We start from the raw sequence: 25,199 nt of genomic DNA, 5'->3' as shown, positions 1-25,199 counted from the left end.
ATTGCAAATCAGACAAATGCTGCCTTGAATGAGGCACCTCAGGTCTGAGTTTTGAAATGGATTTATCAATTTCTTTATAATTACTTTAGGTGATGTCATGAATAGGAGTGGCACTGTTTTTCCCTGCACTACCTTCAGCTTTCTCACAGTGTCGATACGAAACAACGCCTCCCACAATTAGACGAGTCTTCAGAATTTAAAATACTCTCTGTGATCTTCAATCCTTCTTGGTTCTATGGGGAATTACATGACTGACCCAAACTGTCAAATATATCCTCCAGCCAAGTGTTACAAGAAATTCACACCTGTTGGGGCAGATTGGAAAAAAAAAAAACGGCCACAATATTTTGCAGCTCCTTCCAATAAGAAGTTTTATTTCTCTGCCTCTTGAATCTGGGCTTGGCAATGTGACTTGTTTTGGCCAAGGGGACATTAGCAAACATGATGCAAGCTTGAAAATGCTTGTGCCATGGAGTGTGCCCTCTCTTGCTGCTGGGAACCCTGAGACCACCAAGTGAAGAAGTGTGGATGATGAAAGAGCCCCAGGAGAGAGGGCACAGCTATCCCAGGTGAAGCCACAGACAGGTGAGTGAGGCCATCCTAGACCATTCGGCCCAGCTGAACCACCAGTTGACCACAGAGCCAAGCTGGCCCAGAACTGAATAACTGCTCAGCTGACCTGCAGAATCATGAGCAAATAAAAACAAAAAGTGTTTTGAGATATCGAGTTTTAGGGTAGTTAGCTATGCAGCAAAAGCTAACATACACCGGAGCTAACTGAATACACTACAAGGCCATGCTACTCTGTGCTGTTCCACAATCCACGTGGCATCACTTTGCACTCCTGAGCCTGCTTCCCTTCTCTCTCTCATATCTTCAACTTCCCTTCACTGATTTGTATGTGGTTCCATTCAGAGTCCCAACTATACCTGGGTCGGTGAGTTAGGTGCTAGGGATACAGTGGTGAAAATACAGACAAGACTGTCAAGAAGCTTATAGTCTAGTAAGTGAAACGAATAGACAAGCTAGCAGGCAGCTGGCTGCAGGAATGTAAGTGCAAGAGTATGGCAGTACAGAGTGTTGTGAGACCACATGGGTCAGGTATGAGGGAAGGCTGCCTGGGGAAAGTGAAATCAAAGGATGTGTACAAAAGTGGAGGTAGGGTGGAGCAGGAGCCGAGTGTTCGGATAATGGGAACAGCATGTGCACGGACCCAGAGGTGAGAGTACAGTTTGTTCAAGGAGCTAAAAGACTCAAGAGGGAAAGCAGCAAGGGATGAGCCTGGAGATAGAGCTGAGGCTGGCTAGGCAGGGCCTGGGGAGCCAGGTGGAAAGCCCAGTCTTAATTGTAACAATAAGAAGCCACCACGGGGTTTTAGGCAGAGAAGGGATGTGACTAGATTTGTACTGTGTTTTGACAAGGTCCCTCTGGCAGCAGGGTAGAGGCCAGATTGGGGAGCAGATGGGAGGCAGAGGCTTGAGTCAAGGCTGGTGCAGTATTCCAGGCGAGGGTGATGGTAGGATGGATGGGGCAGCCCTGACAATGACAGACTGATATGAGAGATACGCCAAAACGGTGACTGACTGGGTGGGGGTAGGGAAGGGAGTAATCGAGGATTACCCCCCGTTTCTCCACTGCCCTTTCGGCAGCCTCTGAGGCTCCTGACTCCCCCATCCCACCCCACTCCACCCTCACTGCTTGCCTCTGGAGATTTCCAGAATTATCCTAGTTCCGTTCCTCTCGCCACAACTCTTCCTCAGCTTCTCTTATTGGCTATTCCCCCTCTTCTCATCCCTTACTCCATATCAATTTTCCTAGGTTCACCGTAAAATGTAAATCCAAGAATCTTACTTCTAGGAAGTTTTCTTGTATTATAGTTTTAAATATTACTTCTGTTCCATTGTTTTTTCTTCTTCAGGCGCTGCACCGCAATATATGTTGGACTTTCTTTGTTTCATTTGTATATCTGTCATTTTCTCTGATTCTTCTTGCTGCTTTCTTGAATTTATTTTTACTTTCTTGGGTATTTCCATTCCTTTCCACAATGCCATTTATTGTATTTTAAGTACAATCTCTTCCACCTTAGACATCTTGTAAAATCTAGTCTGAGATTTTTATCTTTTTCTTCCATTTCTTTTCTGATCTTTGTCAACTCTCATCTCAGGTCTTTTTGTTTTTTGCCCATTTCTATTCTGAGATATTTTTCCGATTCAACTTTTTTTTTCTCCATATCATCAAATGATTGTTTAAGGTCATTTAACTCTGGTTGAAGTGGAGTGTTTAAGTTTTCCTCTGTTTCATGTTGTTGCTTTTTAATATGGATTCTCATTTTTTGGTTTTCTTCACATAATATAATGCCTGCTATTTTCTGTTCATTTTTAAATATCTTGTTTTCTGGTTTCAGCAATTGCGAATAAGGCAGGAGTCCTCGGATATCTTAAACTGTTTCTTAGTTCAAGAGTGCCTTCTTCTGTTGGCAGAACAAAGTGTTTTGTTTGTTTCCCAAAAAGAAGGCACTTTTTTTGGATGGACATTGATGTATCTTCTGATTTTGTGATTCTCTTTTATTTCTTTGAGACCCTTAACTTTCACAGCTCACTTCCTTCTGTCTTCAGAAGTGGTGTATCTTCCCAAGATTGCCATCTCTATTCTCAATCACCTTCAATCCCTTCCTTTAGATTCTTCAATTCCTTTCACCCATCAGTCTCAGTTTTCCTGAAAGTCCTATGCTGGCCCTTTTTTCTTCCTAGTCTTCACTCTTTACCTGTACAAGTTCACTCAGACACTTGGTTTCAACCCACACTCCCAAATAATGACTTCCCAACCTTCAGCTCCAGCCCTGACCCCTTAATCCCAGGGCTCCAGCTCAACATGATCCAAATCAAAGTCACCAAGTTTCTCCCAAACCTACTCCTTGTCTCATGTTAATGGAAATGCCAATATCCCAATCTAGAAATCCAAGTCTTCTCCCACCCACCCCAGGATACCCACCCTTGAACTCTCCACATCATTTTCTCAGTTCTACCTCCATAATGGGTCAACCTCAGACAGGCCTTCCCTTTGCATTTCTGCTACTCAAGAGTTTCCCTGTCTCCAATTTCTTTCCAGTTCTTCCCATACACACTGCCTAGAGTTAACCTCTCACCCTTTTCAGAGTCAATTCCCAAATCCTTACTGTAATGTTCAAGATTCACCTTAGTTGGACTCAGTCTACTTGGCCCTCCTCCTCTCCCACTATGTTCTTCCAAACATCTTCCGTTCCATCCACACAGTTCCCCCATTTCTGAAAAATTAAGACAAATACCTTCTAGATATTGTTCAGGTTATTCTTTGTACCCTTAACTGCTCTAGGACTTTTCTCTATCTTTCATGCTCAAGGACCAGCCTAAAAGCCTCTTTCTCTGCAAGGCTTTGTCCAGTATTTCTCTATACCACTGTAGCCCCCATGTGAGCCCCTTTTATGAGGCTTTACCATACCTTGGTTGATGGGATGTAAGCTTCCTGTTTACATGTCCTATAGGCCCAGGGTGGCCATCTGTCCTAGAATGTCCAGGACAGCCCAGTTTACACCTGTACCATTGTAATCAATAATAGCATTCTCTTCTCAGAAGTGTCCTAGCTTGGATGACAAATGGTATGGTCATCCTACATTGGTCTTCGAATGCTTGACACAAAGCAGAGGCATAATAGAAGTCTGCTGATCCAACCTATCTCAGGTTCTTTTTCATATTTATTGCTTGAATACCAGAAAATATAGTCTGTGTGCACACTTAGTTCACTCAACTTTTTATAGTCAACTTTGCTGGTATTTTCCCCAGCAGTTTAAAATCATACAACAGAAATTATAAACTTAACTGCCTACCAGAGCCAAGTATATAAGACTGATAGCAATTAACCTGCTGCAATAGTGTGGGGCAGGCAGCAGGGAGGAGTGAGGACTGGGGCAGACTGGACAGGGCCCCCCTGTCGGATGGGGGTGGCTTTCATACAGCTGGAGCTGCCTTCACCAGCACTGTTAGACCTTCTGATTGTTCAAAAGAAGGGAGACATGTAGATTTTTAAAATTTTCCAGTTGAAGTGTTGGCCACTAATCTATACTTAAACCACTGTGCAGATGTACCCTGTGTGGTCAATCCCTTACATCACTGGACTTCATCAAACCCACAGATCTCTCTCTGCTTGGAAAACATCCCAACTACAGGAACAGAAGTAAAAGAGGGAACTCCACAGTCAGACCAAGTCTCCCTCTGCCACTCACCAGCTCTGCCCCAAAGACCACTTGTAGGGGGCAAAGAGCTGGTGCCTCAGTTTTGTCTCAAATAAAGGGAGCAGATAATGTTTCTTTCTAGGCAAGCATTGCTTTTCCTTCCCATTTCAAGTCTCTTGGGATGAAAATGTGTGGCAGAGGTAGCTCTAATGCGTCATGGGGACAACCTCTAGGATGCGATGGGGAGTGTCACACAAGGAGGGATGTTTATCCAGTTCAAGTCACAATGCTCTGAGAAACAACAGCCCCATTCTGCTCCCAGCTCACACCCATATAAGCCAGGTCTCACTCAGCTGGGGCAACTCTTTAAATCAGAATATGAAAACTTTTCATTTGAAACTCCCTGGTTAATCAGTAATCACTTTTAAATACCAAGAGGTCACTCAGATATTAAAGAACAAATACACTTCTGTTCTCAGGGCCTCTAGCAGTTAATGTGCAAAAATCCCTAAATTCAAACTCTATCTCAAATCTCATTAGGTCCTTAAATCAACCTTTTTTGAACAAGCGAAAGCAGGGCCACATTCAGGCTTTTCCTACTATAATTTTTCAGTCTTAGGAAGACTTTACTTAGTAGAACAAAGGAAATGGGTTCTAATACAATCTTTTATTCGCTAGAGTTCTCTACTTCCTGCCCTAGCAAAGCCTTCTTTTCTCATTCCTTTTTTTTCTAAAGCAAAAGTGTTCTAAGTCATTACAACCTGTCCTTCTGCTTCATCTTCCCTCAAGGTGGGCAAATACTATTTCATCTTCCCAAATGCACCCATCATGGGCTCAGAGGACAAGTCGTTGGTCTGGTCTCTGCATTTTTCATGAGAACATGAGGTCAGAGTACTGGGCAGCTTTGCATGAACTGTGGCTATGACCTTTACCAGTACCAGAGACATCATTTAGTAATGATCAGTTGACCTCTTGCAACATTATATAGTTTGGAGTATAGAACACAAACTTTCCACCTCAGCCAAGCCAGTTTTGGTTTTAGAACATTTTTTTTTAACCTTCCCTTCCTTCAAGCCACTGGGAGAAGAAGGAAGAAGTTTGGAAGGGAAGAAATTAACCCAAGCAAAACAGCAAAACCCAAATTTTGATTAAATCTTGGACTTCTTAGGTTGCCACCAAGCATTAAAATAACCCAAATTATTAGCAAAATAAAGGCTTTGCATATACATCCTTTTCCATCACAGTACATTATGCACCTTTCAGAGGTTATGAATGCAATTGTCAAGAAAGTCAAGTAGATAATATTTAACAAGCTACCTAAAAGAAGCAGTTAACTTACTGCAAGACACCAGCGCCTTCATTTTATTACTTAGCAGGCAGGAGGCAGATGCTAATACTTATATGGGACCAAACAGTCATTTGATAGATTAGAAAATGACGAGAATGATGGGAAACCAAAGCGCACACTTACGCTGCAGATATGCTGAAAAACAGCCGAGTGGAGGCAGGAAAGCTCTGATGTGGTGAGAGATGTGTGGGAACACCCCCACTTCCTCTGCTCTCCCAGGAACCCTGCCTCTGGGTTCTCCACTCAAACGACAGCCCAGGCACAGAGCCTTCGCACTCACCTGTCACATTCTGTTTACTGGTTTTGTGGTCATAATCTAGTTACCTTGTTAGGTGAGTGTGGACTTGATGGCTGTCTCTGCGTCCCCTCTACTGACTGTAAGCCCCATGAGGGCAAGGAACTTGCCTATTTTAATCACCAATGTATTGGCAGTGTTTTGCATACTGCCTGGAACACAGGAGGCACTTAAAATGTATGAATGAACTCTAAAGACGGAGTCTGCTCTTCTACACTGAGCTACAAGAGGGAGCCACTCAAGAGTCCAGGGCATCTCTGCCTCCTGTCAGACGAGGGGGTTGTGGGAAGACTGCAAGTTCTCATCCCAAACTTGGCTTCTGAGTGGCTGCTGCTGCCTAATTGCCCTTGGCTCAGGATCCCATATCTATTGAGAATCGCATCACCCAAACCCACCTTCAACTTGAGCAGGCCAAGGGACTGCTGCTGCTCCTGGGGGAAATGCCATGGGCCTGAGTGCATTGACAAATGGTGCACGACTTCAGGTGACTGAATGATTTCAAAGATGCCACCATTATGAATTACTTTGTTCAAACAAACGACAACAGCAACCAAACCCAAACAAACCAAACCAAAACACACAAAAAAAACACCACAACAAAAAAACCACAGGCAGTGAAAAAGAGGGAGAGAAGAGGCAAGATACAACCTCAAAGCAAGAAAGCTCTGTAATAATTTAAAGTGACATTTCTCAGCTCTTCCTGTGGTGAGATTTTTGCTAGGGTCTTGACTGTTGTCACAGCAGCACATGGGATGGCCAACACAGAAATGACCAGGGCAGAAGGAAAAATACAAGGGAAAGATGTATAGGGAACCATTTTAAGATTATTAAGACTTTGCACAGTTTTTTTTCTGGGCATGGAGACATTTTTAACATTATTAGCAATGCTAGGCTGTCCTGTGTTGCCCACGGTTGCTTATATTAAGAGAATGGTGCCCACTCGACCCCAACCCCCCGGGCTCACCACCCCCCTCCCCCAGTTCCTCTATGCTAATGTGGTAAAAGCAGCATTGCCATAAATGCAGTATTAATTCAGTTTATTCTAATTAGTCATGCTTATGGCCTTACATAGGCAATCTAAAAATCTGTAAAAGAATTTTTTGGTTCTTGACATCTGAGTCCACTTCCAAAGTCACCGTCACCACAAGTTTAGTAGGCCATAATCCAAGATGTTCATCAGGTACAAGTGCAGGATTACATGCAAGTTATCAGGGACAACTCCCCCCTACCCCCCCATCTGTTTTGGTTTCTGATGCAGCTTTAAAGTAGCCAAGAGTATAAGTAGCAAAGATTTGATAAAAAGAGGTACAAGTTGCCATTATATTCTGCCATTTAAGTACCACACATTCCAAAGATCAACAGAAGATGGTAGGGTTTTGTTTTCTCTTTTTAAAGGGACTAATGTGGCATCCAAAGCCTCCATTTTCATTTTAGTCTTGGACCAATCTATTTCCTGGTGACTTCGAGTAGTTTTCTACAAGCCCATCTGAAAATTAAACCAAGAACGAGAAGCTGGAGCAGGGAAGGTTGACTAGCACTCAAGTGATGATCTTCACAGCCATCCTTTTACCAGACCATAAACAGAGTGGGCCATTTTCCCCCCAGCAAGCTGAGGTAGCATAACCACAAGCATAGAGTTGAAAAAGAAACTTCTTGGGATTCCCTGAAACCTAATTTTAGACCGTCTGAGAAAGCCGAGGGCTCTGGGAAAGAAATGCAGCGTCCACAAACATCTGGCACGTGGCAACCAGGAACGGGTGGCTCTTCAGCAGCACTGGGTGCAGGGGGGCACTGTCGGTCAGGACTTTGCCAGTCTGTCCTGTCACGTGCAGAAGCAGAACAACCACCGCCTGCAGGCTCAACTTCCACTTCAAAGGACAGACTGATGTGCAAGAGGAACTGAGGGGTCCTAGAGAGAGCAGGGGGGTCTGGAGTTAACTTGGGTCCTGAACAGGGCTGTGTCTGGTGACTTTAGATAAGTCTAAAGACTGCAAAGGAAGTTTCTTCGCTCCCAAAGGAGAACAGAGGTGCGAACAAACCAAATACAAAACAGGCAGGGAGAACTGCTGCTGTGAGGCGCCAAGGCCAAGGTCGGGTCTTATCTTGCCAGCCTTCTATGTGCTGCTTTAGTTGTTTGATCCAGCAGGGAGGCAGAGGTGCAGTGCTCTCTCAAATGGATCATCTCTTAGTTCTCAGAATATCCAGAGGTATCTCATATGTGGCTTGAGATACCTTGAGGCTCAGTGTATTCAACTGTAAAGTAGCGAATCAACTGACATCAGGAGTTGTGAACATTACACAAGAGTTTTTCTGGACAGGGCCCAGCTCCGGGCTCGGCATTGAACAGCTGCTTGGTGGAGGCGTCCTTCCTATATCTGACTCAAAAATGTGTAATTTCCCCTCACAAAATTTTTGAAGTCACTTAGGCACAAGCATCCTGTACTAATCAGTGGATTTAACTACAAATAAGTAAACAGCCTTACATAGCACAAAAGATTACTCAGACAGGCAACTTCTCATGGTGCCTTCCACACTTACCCTCGTGAAGGATGATGCCTCTAAAGAGAACAACTACCTTGAAAGGCTGAAAAGGCACGTCACCAGCACTCACTCTAGTTATCAAAGAATGGGTTCCCAAATTTACCAACAGCCTGCTACTTGGGGCCCAGAAAGCCCTGCTCATTTGTCTTTCCAGAGCCAAGGAGAAATTAAAGTGAGAGGGATCGTCAGTTCTGAGTCCCTGTAGTGCCTGCATAGATCAATGAACATACTCAACAAAACCAAACAACACTGCAAGGTTCTCCACATATGAGATACCTCTGGATATTCTGAGAACTAAGAGATGATCCATTTGAGAGAGCACTGCACCTCTGCCTCCCTGCTGGATCAAACAACTAAAGCAGCACATAGAAGGCTGGCAAGATAAGACCCGACCTTGGCCTTGGCGCCTCACAGCAGCAGTTCTCCCTGCCTGTTTTGTATTTGGTTTGTTCGCACCTCTGTTCTCCTTTGGGAGCGAAGAAACTTCCTTTGCAGTCTAAGCATGCATTTGAGTGTCTCAGGGGGCGGGGGACAGCCTGAGATCCAACTTGGCTACCAACTTCAAACGGCCGGCCAAACCAGGTGACCCAGCTGCTCCGGCCCAGACCAAGCCCTTTGTTTTGGGTTAGGCTGGTGGCAGGGTCCCCCGGCTGTGGTGGGCCCACATTGTCGGCTTGTTGCTTCTTTCCCAAAAGAGGATCTTGTTACAAAGAGGAGCTGGAAATTTCTTTGCACACAAGCAGAGACATGGCGGCCCTGCAAAGGCCCCAGGGTAAGGATTAAAGAAAAACAAAATAGAAACCCTTCCATCTCTAATTAGGGTCTTCATTTGCTAAAGTGCCATTCCCCGGCAGGAGGATTTACATTCAGGCTGTTGCTTGGAGTTACTCGGAAAACGTCTCCCAGCAGGTTGGTTCCTTGGTTCAGGCTCCTTGGAGCCAACAGTCTCTGGTTACTTGGAGGAGAGCTGCCTGCGTATTGTTTTAACTGGCCTGGCTTCTGCAGCCAGCTTAGCTCTGTGAACAATCTCCCATTCAGAGCCCAAAGATAAAAGCACAGTTTGGTTGAAAAATCTTAAAAAAAAAAAAAAAGGTTAACTTGGGAATTACAGGTTTTGGAGCTAGCATTAGAAATACACAAGAGTGTTTTCCCCCCTCTGCCTTGGTTCTCCGCCAGCAAAGCCTGCATCCTGGAGTCTGGCCAGCCGCCGGCCCTACTTCCTCACCATTCACACCATGGGGGTGGTGGCAGCTGGCCATGGAGGCGGCCAGGAGCTCCCCTTTGCAAGAAGCTGACCACAGAATAGTGTAGCCAGCTTGGTGGACCCCTGCGGCCAGCCTGGAGCACCTTCTGTGTAATTCCTTATCATTCTTTGTATCCACAACAGCTTATCTTCTAACACATCAAGTATCTAAGAGCCTTCCCCTTCCCTTGGAAGAAAGAAGTCTCTTCTTTTTTGGATCTCTCAGGAAGACAGTAAATTATAAAACAAGGCCAAGTAGTAAGATATGTTTGTGTAACCTTCTACATGTGGAAGAAAAAAAAGTTAAGTGAAAATGAATTAAGGAACAAGAAAGGGAGAAGAACGTTCAGGGTGAAAGGGTTAGAGCCCTGTTTGCGTTTTCTGTTGACTGTGCAAGTTCTGTCAAGTACCCTTCAGTTCATTCATGCAACAATTCTCTTGGACTTTAAGTTTCAGGGTCTCTAATACACTGAAAGGTTTTAATCCTTTCTTTTACTTAAATTGCTATAGAACAGCAAAATAGAGCAAAACTCTAGAAATGTCCAAACTGGAGATGTATTTTTAGCTATGTGCAAATCACTCCTTCTGCTGGGAGCCCCTCCACTGCCTCTACTGCTCACCCCCCTTCTGCACGCCTCCTGATGCACTCCCTGGAAACACCTTCCCTATCACAGGATGTTCTCCTGCTGGGGAAAACCATCAGGCCCAGTCACACACTTTCTGGCTATTCCTGAGACACACTGTGCGTCATTTCTGTTCCTGCTAGGCCCCACTCCTGGAAGTTCTTCTCTACCTCTTTCTCACCCCAAACCCATTTTTCTTGAAATAGAGTTTCTTTTCTTCTATGAAGCTCCCCCTGGTAACACACCACTGGTCCAGAAAGACTTTGGGGAAAAAGTGATCCCTAAACCAAGACCTGAAGGGGCCCCACGCTGATTCCCTGCCCAGTAGGGTACTCCACAGGGAGCAGGGGAAGCCAGGGCAAAGGAGTGTCTGGACAGCTGTAGTTCTGAGACATCAGGTAAATTTAACACCCTATAAATGTGCATTTCTTAAATTACAAACACTAGCCCAATAATTGAATAAAGCTTTTTGGTTAACAAAGATTTGTTGGTGACCCAGATTACCACTGCCACAGAATGTGGATAAACAACAGAATTGCACTGGGGAGCCAACTGAGAGATGTCCAACTTCCTTAACGCTTCTGCTAAAACTGCCAATGAGGATAGCTGTGGGTATAATTGGATGAACAGCTAATAACCTTCCTCTGAAGAGCCACAAAGTTCAAGTTAAGAGCCAATGTACTCTCCACCAGCACAGATCTGAACCCAGATCCAGGCCATCCCATGGCCCTCTTCTTCATTAAATTCTGTCCAGAGAAGGTGCAGAAAGAAAACGATGCTCATTCAGCCTTGAAGATCCTATGTCCAAGTTAGACTGGCTCGGCGTTGGGGGAGAAAGGAAACACATAAGATAAAACCCAAAAGGTTCAAGTGAATCAGAATCCCAAACCTCTCTTTTCTAGTCTTTTCAATAAAGATGCCTGACACCTAAAAAAGCCAAGCAGATCATGCCACCGTTGATTTCTACATGCCAAATTAGACAAACAATGTTGGGAGAGTTAGGTCAGAACAAGGAAGGAGGGTAGCCAGCTCCTCCAGGGCAAACAGTGACCACAAACCCGTTGGCCTCCAGGGCCACAGCCCAGGGTTCTGAAACCTGTGGCCAGTGCCCCAGCCAGACTGGGACTCTTCAGGGTCTTCCACTAACAGAGCACACCTGGAACACATACTCTGACAACCCAATAGGACGTGGCAATAATATTTTGAATATAGAGAAATTGTGCCATCATCTTATTCCCTTCCTCATATCTGAGCCTACACATGAGCTCTTAGTGTTAGATATGAGAAAGGTGCAATTTCAAAGTTTTACAAAAGAAAAAGAAATAGAATTCTGTGGAAGGGGCAAATGAGCAAAAGAAAAGGGGAGATATGATCAAACTATTACAACAAGGTAAGAACGGGTAGCAAACTAAAAGTACATGAGAGAAATTAGAGATTTGAAACAAGATGATTTCAGCGGACTTATCAGACTCCCAAGCACATAAATGCTAAGAACCAGGTACTTTAATCAAAGTACTTTTTGCCACCAGCATGTTTAGTTATCTGACACCAGCCCACAGCCCCATGTAAGACTTTCCATTTGGGCCCAAGGCCCTCACTCCCACCTCAGTTCATAGGGTGTGCAGGGGGAGGCTGGAGACAGCCTGGGCTCTCACCCACCTCTGTCCTGACCAGCTGTACAGGCCCCTTGTCACTTGCACCTCTAGTTCCTGCATCAACACAAAGGATCTAACACCATTTCCCTCTGAGAGACAGCAAGAATTTAGGAGTAATGTGTGAAAACGTCTGGCACACAGTAGGAATGTAATCCAGATACCTATTATTATGTTAGCATCATCCTTCAAATCACTTTTCACAGGCATGCTAAGTGTGCAGACTTTTTGGTCTCATTATGCACGTTCCAACAGAAAAGCACCTCTGGGAATGCTGGGGCTCTTGGGCCCGACTCTCCTAACCTCTCCCCTTAAAATGTTACAGGTGGTCAGTGAAGACAGATACAACAGAACACTGGTTTGGTTTAACAAACCTGCATAAGCCCAGAGTCTGCAGTTTTAGAAAACCTTTTCCAGAAGGATGAGTTACAAGTGGGAATTATAGTTAACACCACCCGGGCAAATTTTCTCCAGGTAATATAAAGGGAACATCTGAAATTTCTCCAGAATTCCAATCACTACAAACAGAAGGCAAGAACAGGTGAGGGCAGGGGGTCTTCTGTGGGAGACCTCCAACACACATCCAGCAGGACAGGGATAGCCAGCCTAAGCCTCAGGACTGGCCAGGGACTGCAAACGATAAGGAAAAGGAACATGGGGCAAAGCAGTGATTGACATTCTTAGATGGCAAGAACCTCAATCACTAGAAGCCCTGGAGAAACATCCAGTTTCCCAAGCATAGTCTCTCTGTTGTACAGTAAGCCCAAGGCAGACATTAGCATTCTTGCCACCAGATTTTAGAGCACTCTTTCTCTCAGATTAGATGTAAGAGCCTATAGCCCCTGGCATTACCCAACAACCAAACTCCAAACCCCGGAGGGTCCCTATTCAAGCATCCGTGGCCCTAAAGGAATGAGCAGAACGACCTTCACCAGCCTGGCTGCAGACAGGAAGGAAGGACACGTCTCAGAAAGTCCCCACACCAGCCTTGGGTTCCTGCTACCTTCCCCAATCCAAGCTCTCTTCTTCCTTCCCCTCTCCCACCCAAAATGAAGCCACCTCTTTTCCTACAAGGGGCTTACTTGGGCTGTGCTATTTTCTTTGATTTCAGAAAGTCTAGTAAACAGAGGATCGGGGCATAAAAATCCACAAGGGAGCTCAGGTGCCTTAAGTGTGCGCGCCTAGACGCACACTCTCCCGAGGGATAATTCTGGGATGTTCTACACCCTCTCTTGCAAAAGCAAAGGTTTCCTCCTGGCAAGCGAGGGGCAGAGAGAGGCAGAGAGAGGCCTGGCGCGGGAACCCCTGATTGTGTACCCTCCTCGGGCAGGCGGCGGCTCAGTGAGGGGAAAGGTTCCCTTTGAAGCACATGGCACTAAGAGCTTCCCAGTGACCATGGAAACAGGCACAGTGGGTTCCCAGCCTGAGAACCAGGAAGAGCAGCGGTGATTCAAGCACAAAACACTCACAGGGTCTGAAAGGAGGAGGCAGGAGGGGCCGGGGTAAGGGGCAGGCAGCCCTGGACTGGCAGGAACTGAGCGGCTCCCTGGTAGGAAAATCCGGCCAATGAAGCCGAGCAGGTCCATGGGGGTTCCTTTTCATCCCCAGCCTTTCTTCTCGCTCACTCCTGTCACTGCCCCTCGGGTCCTATTCAGCACCTCATCAGATCAGTAAAGCCTGGGCAAGCAGGGGAGAGCAGGGGAGGCTGGAATGGGGGCAGGAGGTGATCAAAGGGGCCGCCAAGTAGATCTGCCCACGCCTCCTCCCTCCTCCCTCTCCCCCTCCCGGGATAAGGCCCTTCCAAGGTGATCCAGGAGAAGCCACTGGGGGAGGGCGGAGAAGAGAAGCAGCTTTTAAGTCTACCTTTCTGTTAAAAAAAGAAACAAAGCACAGCTCCAAAGCAGACGAGCTACTGGTGGGTTGGGGCGCCTTATGGGGTGTCTCTGTTCTTAAACCAGGCTGGTGGGTGACAGAGAACCCCTAGACTGCTGCGCTTGGGGGCACTCTGGAGACCAGAGCCTGAGCCTGAAAGACTAGCAGCCCCAGGAAGAGGTGCTCCCCCATAGCCATCCACCTCCTGACCCTCGAGCGACAGGCAGTCGCCCTGAAAACTCCCGCTGTTATCTGAGACACTGTGTCCTGTTTCTTCAGGGTTCTAATTTAAAAGAAGAGAAAAGGCTAGCTGGTTGGTTTTCTGATTCCCCAGCAGGGAAGGAGGAAGCAATGCGATTAGAGTCTATTAAGGATGAAAGATCCCCCCCCTTACTGATGAGTAGCTCTTCCCTGGAGTTGGGCTGAATCAAAGTCAGGCAGTATCCTATCGAGAAGCGAGCGAGAGAAGTGAGCCCACTTCTTGCCCGGCCTTGCTGCCCAGAGAGGGCAGCTACGCCCTGACCAGCTCTCTTGAGGAAGGCACTGTTTGGATAGGCCTGTAACCCGAGAAGCCCATTAGGTGCATTCTCCCTTTCTTACCTTTGTTGGGCTGCCAAAATATTTACTTGACTTCTTAACTCCAAATCTCTGAAACACACCTGGATTGCCTAAAACAGGCAATTTTCCTATTTTCTCTTACTTGCAGAAGACAGCCCAACCAAAGCAAAAAGCAGGGAAGGATGGGGGCCGGGGGGAGTGTAAGAAACGCAGCAGCAGTTGTAACCTGCTTTAAGTAAGACCTCTCCTGAGGAGATGGGTGCATACTCCATTTGTCATTGGGTCTTGGGGGAGAGAGAGGGACACAGTGGGGAGACACCATGACATCGTAAGGCACTGTGTGCAGTTGAAAGCAATTTTATAGATCATCTTTTTATAAAATGAATCAATTCTATTTTGACCTTGAGGAAGAGTCGATTTCCATGCAAGCAAGATTTCTGCATGGCAGCCACCTGCATTTTTAAAAAAACACAATCATGATAAAAAAAGAAAAAGCCAAGGGCACTATAATGTCAAGAGCAGAGGAATTGAAGACTTTGTAACAGGAAAAATGGGGTGCTGAAAGAACAAAACAACAAAGAGAATTTGAGGTGTTTTACATGAATTTCAGAAGATAGAAATGATCCAGAATAACTGCAAATTTTTTTCTTTTCTTTTCTTAGCGCTTCTGGCATCATGAAAAAGAACCTGAGGAACAGTCTTAGGTTTGTAAGTGTGAAGCCATGGCACAACAGCCTCCCCTCGCCACGCACGCCCGTCTGTCAGCTCCCGTTTCTGTCAAGCGCTTTCTGGAGCATGCTCTGGGAAAGGCTGAGTAGCCTGTAGTCAGACCTCCCACACAGGCTGTGGTTTATGGGGAGAAGTCAATGGATGGTCCCTGCACTGCCTCTGCTGTTCTTTGGAGAAGGGGATCTAGTCAATGACCCCCACTCCCAAAGACCCCTATGCCCCTCCCAAGAGTAAGGGCCCACCCATTAGCTACAAATTATTTTTCAGACTGGTGCTCATCAGAAAACGGAAAAATCATTTTGGAAACATTTTTCAGATCTTGAATTTTCTAAAATTGAACCTTCAAGCTGTTCTCTTTTCAAAGGCACTAAAAGTACAGCAGGCGTAAGAGGCTTAGTGACAACTGTCAACCGCCTACATACTTTCTGTAGCATTAGGCTTTAAAAAGGGAACCTTTATCACTTGTCTTGTCTTCCTCCACTTAGACCTGGTGGAATATAACCTTAAATCCATATGATGCTGGGTCCCCAAGGCAGGTGGGTGGGAGCATCTGTATTTGCAGGCACTTGCTTGGATTCGAGGAAGTGGCAAGCCACTCTATTCCAGAATCATCATCATTAGCCAAAAAAAAAAAAAAAAAGGGAGGATGAGGCTGGGGGCAATAGATCTCCCATCTTTCCATATTTTTAACCCAGTCATTCAGTTACTGAGAGAAAGCAAGGGATGTGGAAAGGAGGTTTGGACAGAGAGAGACCAATGCTTCCGGACTCTCTGCTCATCTGTATTCTGTCAGTCAACTTAAAAGCTTTAAAAGGCAGAGAATGGATTCCTTAATAGGAACCCCGGAAGGCCTTAAATATATAATTATGTAAAATACCACAGTAACAACCAAAAGGTCTCAGTTAAAGAAATAACCTTCCAATGGGTTTCTTAGATATGACACCAAAAGCACAAACAACAAGAGATAGATTGGACTTCATCAGAATTAAAAACTTTTGTACATCAAAGAGTACCATCAAGAAAGTGAAAAAACAACCCATAGAATAGAGAAAATATTTGCAAATCTCATGTCTGTTAAGAGATGTATCTAGAATACATATAGAACTCAAAACTCAATAATAAAAAGACCATTGATCCAATTAAAAAATGGGCAAAGATTCTGTCTGAAATAGACATGTCTCCAAAGAAGATATACAAATAGCCAATAAGTACATGAAAAGATGCTCAACACCATTAGTCATTAGGGAAATGCACATCAAAACCAAAGCAAGATATTACTTTATACTCACTAGGAAGACTATTATAAAAATGACACAAAATAAGTGTTGCAGAGGATGTAGAGAAACAGCCTTGTTTCACAATGAGGAAAGTAAGGAATTGAGAACTGCAGTAACTTTTCATATCATAATTACCATTTTCAAGTTTTGTTCCACTCTATCATGTACAGATACATTCATACACACACATATATTTTTAATATAAGAAATGTGTACTGTGGTTAAAACAAACCACAAAACCTATTTCAACTTCACATTGCCCAAACTGTTCTACCACCAAGACTTTTCTACCCATTTCTGTTCTGATAATGTAACTTTAGAGAGTTGGGCTCTATACAAAAACAGAACAGAAAGGATCGATCAGATTTTCATTTTTACGGGAAGGCTTTTAAAGAGTACAATTCATTGATTTTTATGATATTCAAAGAGTTGGGCAACCATCACACAATCAATTTAAGAACATTTTCATCACTCCAAACAGAAATGTCTTCCCCTTTTGCAGTCACCCCCAACCTTCACCTTCCCCCTCAGCCCCAGGCAACACTAATCTGCATCCTGTCTCCATAGACTTGCCTATTCTGGACATTTCATAAAAATGGCTTCTTTCACTTGGCATAATGCTTTCAAGAGTCATCCATGTTGTAACATGTATCCATACTTCATTCTTTTTTGTGGTTGAATAATATTCCATTGTGTGGATATGCGACATTTTGTTTATCCACCCATCAGCTGGTGGTCATCAGGACTGTCTCTGCATTGTGGCTATTATGAATCATGCTGTTATAAGCATTCACGTCCAAGTTTTTGTGTGAATGTATGTTTTCATTTCTCCTGGGTATATATCTAGGAGTGGAACTGCTGGGCTGCATGGTAACTCTGTATTAACCTTTTAAGGAACTGCCAGTCCATTTTCCAAAGCAGCTGCACCATTTAATGAACATAGATTCTGAAAGCAACTCCCCACACCGCTGGAGAGTTGGGGCAGGAATATGATATACTAGGTCAGGGAGAATAAGGATTACCTAAGATTCCTGATCAAAAGAATGGCAGAAACAGGCATTAGGCTTTGTTGATTTACAGATGCATTCTCTGTAGTGTGTTCACAAGCACAGTATTTCACTAGCTCTGGAAATATGTTTTAAAGCAACAAACATGAAAACAGTATGGTTCTGGTCCACAAGAGGATACAGAATTTATGTGACAGTAGATTGTTCAGGATATGGTCCTACTCTAGAAAAAGAATGTATTCTTTTTTAAAAAGGAGGAGGATACCTAAATCGAAGGAAAAGACTTACAGGGTGTTAGCATAACTTTGGGAGGGAGACTCTACTTAAGTCATTCTTGATACCACACATCAAAATAAATTCTGAATGATTTAAAAATCTAATATATTTTAAAAAAACAGCAAACAAAGAGGAAGTAGAAAAGGCAAAAATGACTCTGTTAGTGGGGGAAGGGGATAGAATAATTAAACTTAGAAGCAAAAAGAAATCATGAAGGAATATTGACTGTAAAAATTTGAAACTTCTGCATATCAAGAAAGCTAAACAAACAAAATAAGTAAATAAAAGGGCCAGTTAAAAAACATTCCAAATGACAAGGAATTAACACATTCCTATTTTTAAAAATTGATATGAAGGCCTGCCCATAAACAGACACGGGACCAGAATAGACAACTCACAGAAGAGGAAATTTAGTTAGCATAAGGAAAAATGCTTAGATTTTATTATTTGCTAATATTCAATAAAATGCAAAAGAAAATGAAATTTTATTTTTTTACCTTTCAAATTAGCAAAAGAAATATGTTCATGACAACAGGCAATGGTCAGCATTTCTGGAAAAAAATGGTTCATTCTAGGGGCAGGGTAAAGTGAGGGAATGATCTTCAAAAGCAATTTGTAACTGTTTATATCAAGAATCATTAAAAAAATAAAGTCTGTATCTTTTTATCTATAATCTCCCTCATGGAATATTAGCCTAAGTAAATAATTCAAAACAAAAACAAAACAAAATAAAAACTATCCTATATGTAGAAAGGTTTTCATTTTGGTTTAGTCATAAGGGTTAAAATAAAGCAGAAGCAATCTAATTATTGAACCCTGGGGGAATGGTCAGCTAAATCCTGGTCTCTTCTTTCATGTTACACAGCCATTAAAATTATAGGTTATGAAAATAGTAACAAAATGGTGAAATGACTAGCATATATTATTAAGTATTTTAAAAGGCAGAGTGGATTTTGTACCTTCATAATAATCACATTAGATAGCAGGCTCAGGGAAGAAGACTTAGTTGCAGAATTAAAGATGTTCTTTGCCTTCTGATGTCAAACTCTCCATAATTAATTGTTTCACGCAAAAAAATATTTACTAAGTGCCTGCAATATGTGCTAGGCACTGTTCTTGGCACTAGGGATACAAGAGCAGTGGTACAAGCTGTCATATTGCTTACACACTTAAAAACAAGCAAAAGGAACAGAACATTTCTGATAGAAAAAGTAAAGTAATTTAATGCTATAAATTTTGGGTATACCTTTAAAATGAGGGGTTATAAAAGGGCTAAGAATCTATCAATTGAAACTTTTTTAGAAAAAGCAAAAACACTAACAAAATAACATTTAAAAATAAATCTACTATGGTTACAAATAGATGAAAAAGAAAGCTTCTGAAGCTAAACACTTTAAAATTCCATTTCTAAATATCAAGCCAAGGTAACTAACGTTCCTTGCATATTCCACATTCTTTTCTCTGAGGTTCATTTAAGAGCTGATACATCTATGAAAATCTGTATCAACAAGTTAATGTGTAACAGTGAAGGCCAAGTCCCATTTACGTTACAAGAAATAGCCTAAGTTCTTCAGGCTTATCCAACAAGCTCAGAACAACTAGAATGTGTGAAACTCTTTTATTATTTTTATAATAAACAAAAATGATACAGAATTTAAAATATTTCAGTACTCTAAAGGAATCATTTAGACTGCCTCAAATGTAAGAGACAGCATACAAGTTATTTGTGAAAAAAGATCACCAAAGCGGCATGGGGTCCCCTGTATCTTTTATCAAATAAAATACGGCACTTTTTGGAAAGGAAACAAACACACAAGGCAGAACAAAGAAAAGAAAGTGCATCTGTCTGGAGTCTGAGAAAGGCTGGCAGGGCAGGATCTCCGCAACGTCCCCACTCATCCCACTATGTGCCTGCTGTCACCTGTGCCCAACCTAGGGGAGGTGGTTTGCTCCTGCACAGGGGCTGTGCAAGGGCAACCAGAGGCTCTGCAAGCGTGCAATGGTCACACCTGGTTTCCAACCGCAGGGACTTGGGAGACAGTTAACTAACTATGCATTGTCACTTTCAAGATAGCTTCCAAATGCCTGAAATGCCCATGGACGTAGCCACACTCAAGTGACAGCCCATCACTGCTCGGCTGGGACAATGTACACAAGTGGCCAGGGGTGTGCAAGATGGGACTTTTCAGCTTGAGTCTAGTAATGAGCGATTCTGGTCAACCAACCCAGGACTGGTACTTTACACAATAAGACAACGTAATATCTGTAGGTTCTAACTTCTTTAATACTTCAAAGTGACTTCTCAAAAGCAGACACGATCCTTAGCTCTTTTTGATGAGTTTTTCAGCTCGTCAACAGGTAGCTGGACCAGCCCTGTCACCACCCATCTCTCGTTTCCTAGGACAGCCTCATTTATGGCCCTTGCTTCCTTTGAGAACCTGGTTCGGTCGGTGAGGACAGTGGCAGGGAGGAGGCAGCTGCCCAGGATCCTCCGGTTGGCAGCCACGTTATTTGTTCCATTCACTCATTCTGTCTTCAAAATTTCCTTAAGCCTCCCAGTAGATTTCAAATAATGGTTTCATTTAGCACACACACACACCCCCCCTTTTTTTTAGCTGAAAAAGTCGAATCTACTAAAAAAAAAATGTAGTACTGTACTTAAATGTAGCCTCTTTTAACCAAGAAGTTCTGAAGAATTTAGGTGTAGAGAAAAAGCATCAAATAAAAAGCTTGTGAATTTCTAATCAGATGCGTGACCTTAGAAGAAAAGCAGTATTCCTTGAGTTTTTCCAGTCATATCGTGCCAATCTTTTCCTCCTGATCTGGTTTATTTTACTGAGTTCCTTCCTTGCTTTCCTTTTTCGCCAAATATGGGAGGCAATTTTCCAAACACTCCTTAAAATAAATCTGAAGAGCCTTCTATATTTCCTCCCCAAAAAGAAATTTACCTCAGCTCACCTTAGGAAGAAGGCTTCCAATCGCCCAGCGGGAATACATTTGGGAGGGAAGGGGATTGTCATTTGTTGAGTACTAGCATATTCCAATAACTTGACATACACTACTTTTTTTTTTTTTTATCCTCACAATTACCTTTAAAGAGGGGGAAAGGAGAAGTGGAGGCAAAGAGAGGCTAACTGGCCCAGAGTTGCCCAGCTGCTTCCTGAGTTGATGAACTAATGTGCACCCAGGCCATACGGCTTCAAGGCCTAGTTTCTTTCCACGCGTTACATGTAAATACAAATGTGCTAGAACATTCTTTCTCGGCTGCCTAGGTGGTGGCAGATTGTCAACCGTACCATTCACTTCAACAGAACATTCTACAAAGGCTGCCACGAACCTGTTATTGTACTGGAGGGTAGTGGGGCAGAAAGGGGAACAAACGAGGAAGATGGGAGATTTAAGATCTTCTTAGAGAGTAAACTTATAATTCACAATAGGACAGGTTTTCTCAACCTCAGCATTACTGTCATTTGGGGCTGAATAATTTTGTGTTGTGGGGGGCTAGCCTGTGCACTGCAGGATGTTGAACAGCACCCCTGGCCTCTATGCACCCAGTCAGCAGCACCCACCCCTCCCTAGACATTTTTGACTAAGAAACCAAAAATGTCTCTAGGCAATTGCTAAATATCTCCTGGGAGGCGAAACTGCCCCCAATTGAGAACCGCTGTGATAAGCGGACCGGGTAACAGGCCTTGGAATGGTATAATATGAATAAGTGTTCCAAGCAGTTGCATGGGGAGCTGGCAGGGAAACCATGGCAATGAGCTATAGTCACGGTGCCCTGTGCTCAGGTATGTGAAAAATACCACACTTGCTCTGCAGCAGAGGAAGTCTGGAAAGCTCAACTGCCTGTGGTGTGGAGCAGTTGCCTCTGAGACCCTGTATGGCCAGCCACCTTCTCCTCTTTCCCACAGCAAATCAGACCCAAGGCTTTCTGTCTTACCTCTCAAGAGGCCCTCACACTCAAGAGTGCTACGCTGGGCTTGGCCTGAGGACCAGAGCTCTCAGGCGGCCCAAGGAAATACACACCTGTGACCGAAAACCCAAAAGAGCATGGGATGCTTGAAAGATGAGCTTCCTACCTACATGGCTTATAAACAACTCTACAGCTTTGCCCAAGTTCCTACAAATTTCTGCCTCCCTCAGAGGCCTATCCAGGTAAGCTCTGTTCTAGAAGGTCAAGGCTGAAGGTTATATCCCAATGCAAGCCTCGAAGATATTAAGATCTTCACCTAAGTTATTCAAATTCATCATTTGGTTATTTGTTATTAAATGTGGAAAACAACAAACTACTAATCACTAAGACTTTAGAATCAGCACTGCAGAACAGTATAATTTCATGGACAACACATTCACCTTGATTTCCCACATTATCCTCTAGCTTCTGCTCATTTCCATGAACTTTATAACAGGGTTTCTTCCTCAGCCAATCTCTACAACATGATCTTACGGTGGTGACATAATGCTAGGTCAGCATCCTCAACTTTCTGGTCTTCCTTTACACTCTTAAAAATTAGGAATCCCAAAGAACTTTTGTTTGTATGGGTCATAACTGTTGATATTTACTGTATTGGCAATTAAAACTGAGAAATTTTTAAAACACAAGAATATACAAGCACACATTTCACTGGCCATCAGAACAATGAAGTCATCGTACATCATGATGCTTCTGGAAAACTCCATGATGAGAGAACGAGAGTGAAAAGGGCAAATGACAAATTATTATGAAAGTAGTTTTGATCTTGTGGATCCCCCTGGAAAGGATCTTGAGGATCGCTATGGGTCTCTGGAACACACTTTGAAAACTGCTGTGCTAGAGTAAAACCTACACCACAATTTTATTAGCCTTGATTTTTACCAGAGAACCCCGTCAGATCATTCCCAGAAAAGAAAAGTCCCAGTTCAGAGATTTGGCCAAAACCAATGTATTACCGTGGGATGACTGTCTGCTTCCTGGATTATTACTGAATGCTCTTTCTCCTTTAAGCACAAACTCTTGACCATCACTGTATTATGTATTAGGTTCTGATTAATATTTGGTAAAGAAATTCAAACATCTTTGGATTTTAATTAGTTTCTCTTTCCTATTCTTCACTATACCATTAAAAGAGGATACAAATAAAAGCCTGTTTCCCCTTTACCCAAATTCCCTGATTTGGAAGTTGTTCTTTGAAAAATAAGAAATCTTCCCTGGGGTAGCCTGATGTGCACAGGAGGGTTTGGTTTCTATCTTCACTGCTCCTGGATCACCTGTAACAATTCTATGGAATAGAAGGGTTTGATTTCCACTAGGACTCAGTAAATCTTGTCATCCACTCACAATGGAATTATAGACTCGGTCACCATTGCTAGAAACAAAATGCTTACTTTTTAAAATTTTTAACACCCTCTGTCATCAAAGTTTCCATGTATTGGGAAATGATTTAAGACCACTTTGGGTACCAAAAGTAACTGAAGGATAATCAGGGAAGGAGGGAGAAAGGAAGTGAGGATAGACAATGAGTTCCTACTTTATTTAATGCTTTCAGTTGTGCCAGGAAAAAATGATCAACACTTGACCTACACAAGCTCCTTTCATCATCCTGACGAAGATCAGGTACGCTTGCCATTTAAGGAGGTAGAAACAGACATAGAGGGTTAAGTGACTGCCGAGGTCACATGGTTTAAGAGGGTTGGACAAGGCGGTATAAACCCAGGTGAGTTTGATGCCTAAATGCAAGCTGACAATTACACACTCTCTGTTCCCCTAACCATCCCAAAAGACTAAAACTTCCTTTGACTTTGTTTTCTGCCTTCATGTCCTATTTTGGTTACTAAGGCTTTATTCATTCTTTGTGAAGAAGTTACCAAGATACTCTGAGGGTTGAGCATGGGTTGGTGGGTGAACCCAAGGTTTGGTTCTCTGTGGGCACCTCCATCCCTCACTTTCCAGCTACTCTGCAGGAGAGCCAGGGTTACAACCCAGCTCTCCTGCAGCCACTCTGCTGGCCATGCTGCCTCTACATTTCACATTTGCCTAAATGTGCATGTGAAAAGGCAGAAGGAGGAGGAGGAAACAAGGAGGCAAACACAGGGGTGCCCTTGTCAATTTCACCTGTTTGAGCCTCACCAAAGCATTTGCAGGAGCTGGTGTCTGGGCCCATTCAGTTCCCTAAACATCCAGCAGCAAAGAAGTAACCCGGTCCTTCCCAATTCAACCAGCCTAGACTCACTGCCACACGAACGTTCCCAGAGCACAGGTCCTGTGACAATGGTCCTTTTGTTAGAAACCTTCAGTGGCTCCCGGCTACCTAGGAAATAAAGCCCAAATTCCTTAACCTGAAAGCTTCTTCCTTCCTCACCAGCTTTCTGCTCCCCAACTTGTTCCCTTTCTTTTTGCCCTGTTCCTCACCCTGTCCCGTGTTCTCCTGATCTTTCTACATGAACAACTCCCTTACTACTTGGCCTTCTCTGAATAACTCAGGGTAAACTGGGGATCGTCCCTGATTGCGTAGATGACTTGATGACTGCCAGGGGCTTTGGGGATGGTAGCCCAGCACCGCCCCCCACCAACTTTCATCTGGAAAACCCATCTCCCTCCAATCCCATCCCCACACATGGCATGGCAGGAAAAGTTAAGTTCCAGTGTGTTCCCAGCTCCAGATCATGGCTGACCAGCCTAAAGGTGAGCACCTGACTCAAGATGGGCTAACAAGTCCCTTTTCTGGAATCTTGTAGACTCAAAACCAAGAAAGTGTCAGGTTCAGGGCTTTCGGGGTATCTCTCACCAAATGGGCAGGGGGGCGGGGGAGGAGAAATGAAGCAGACTGTCACACAGAGAAGCCATGGGAGGGGCATGCTGGCATCTGAGCCCTGGAGCCCAGCTGTTCTGGAAGAGCAGCATCCCCTGTCATGGGTTCTGTGACACAGCCAGGCTCCTCAGAGCAAATTCCCTTTTCTGCTCAATGTAGCTGGAGCTGGGACTAGTTACTGGCTCGGCTTAATCGTGCCAGTAACTAGTGAAAAGCATCTGATTTTTATCTAGAAAAACTGGCAAAGACATAAGGAGGCAAGGAAGAGAAACTAAATGTTTATGAGGCAAATCTCAGCTTGGCTACTTATGAACTGTTTGGTCTTCGGTTACGTACAGAACTTGTCTGGAACTTTATGTCCTCATCAAGGAATCTGGGGTGCTGTTGATCTCAATTCCGACGATTAAAGGAGACGCTGCACATAAAGCTCTTAGCACCATGTCTAGCACTCAGCAAGCACCCAACATATGACAGCTGCTTTTACGCTCTACTCAGGCGTTTAGCAAGAACAAGCTCTGTGTTAAGTGCTCCACAAACATCTCACGGAAGCTCCACAACAACTACAAAGGTTGCATCAGCCCTGTTTCACAAAGAGGAAAGTAAGGTGCACAGAACTGCAGCAAGTTTCCCAAGGCCCACACTCAGCCAAGGTGGGGTCTCTTTGACCTAAAATTCCCTGCCTTTCTAATAACTACCCCTCAATGCCGTCTTAAATACTGGAAAGAGTCAAACTTATGCCCATTGACCATCCTGTGTTTCAAGAGCCTCCCTAAGTATCTA

At 43.8% G+C, this 25,199-nt stretch overlaps 1 protein-coding gene across 1 annotated transcript in view; it reads right to left on the bottom strand.

The window, feature by feature from the left end:
- ZNRF3 (zinc and ring finger 3) overlaps window positions 1-25,199 on the bottom strand; it is a 148,715-nt gene that overhangs the window by 27,299 nt on the left and 96,217 nt on the right.

This window comes from Choloepus didactylus, chromosome 23 (assembly GCF_015220235.1).
Source record: "Choloepus didactylus isolate mChoDid1 chromosome 23, mChoDid1.pri, whole genome shotgun sequence".
Lineage (NCBI taxonomy): Eukaryota > Metazoa > Chordata > Mammalia > Pilosa > Megalonychidae > Choloepus > Choloepus didactylus.
Note: the sequence above shows the minus strand (reverse complement) of the source record. Positions and strands in the feature narration are given on the sequence as shown.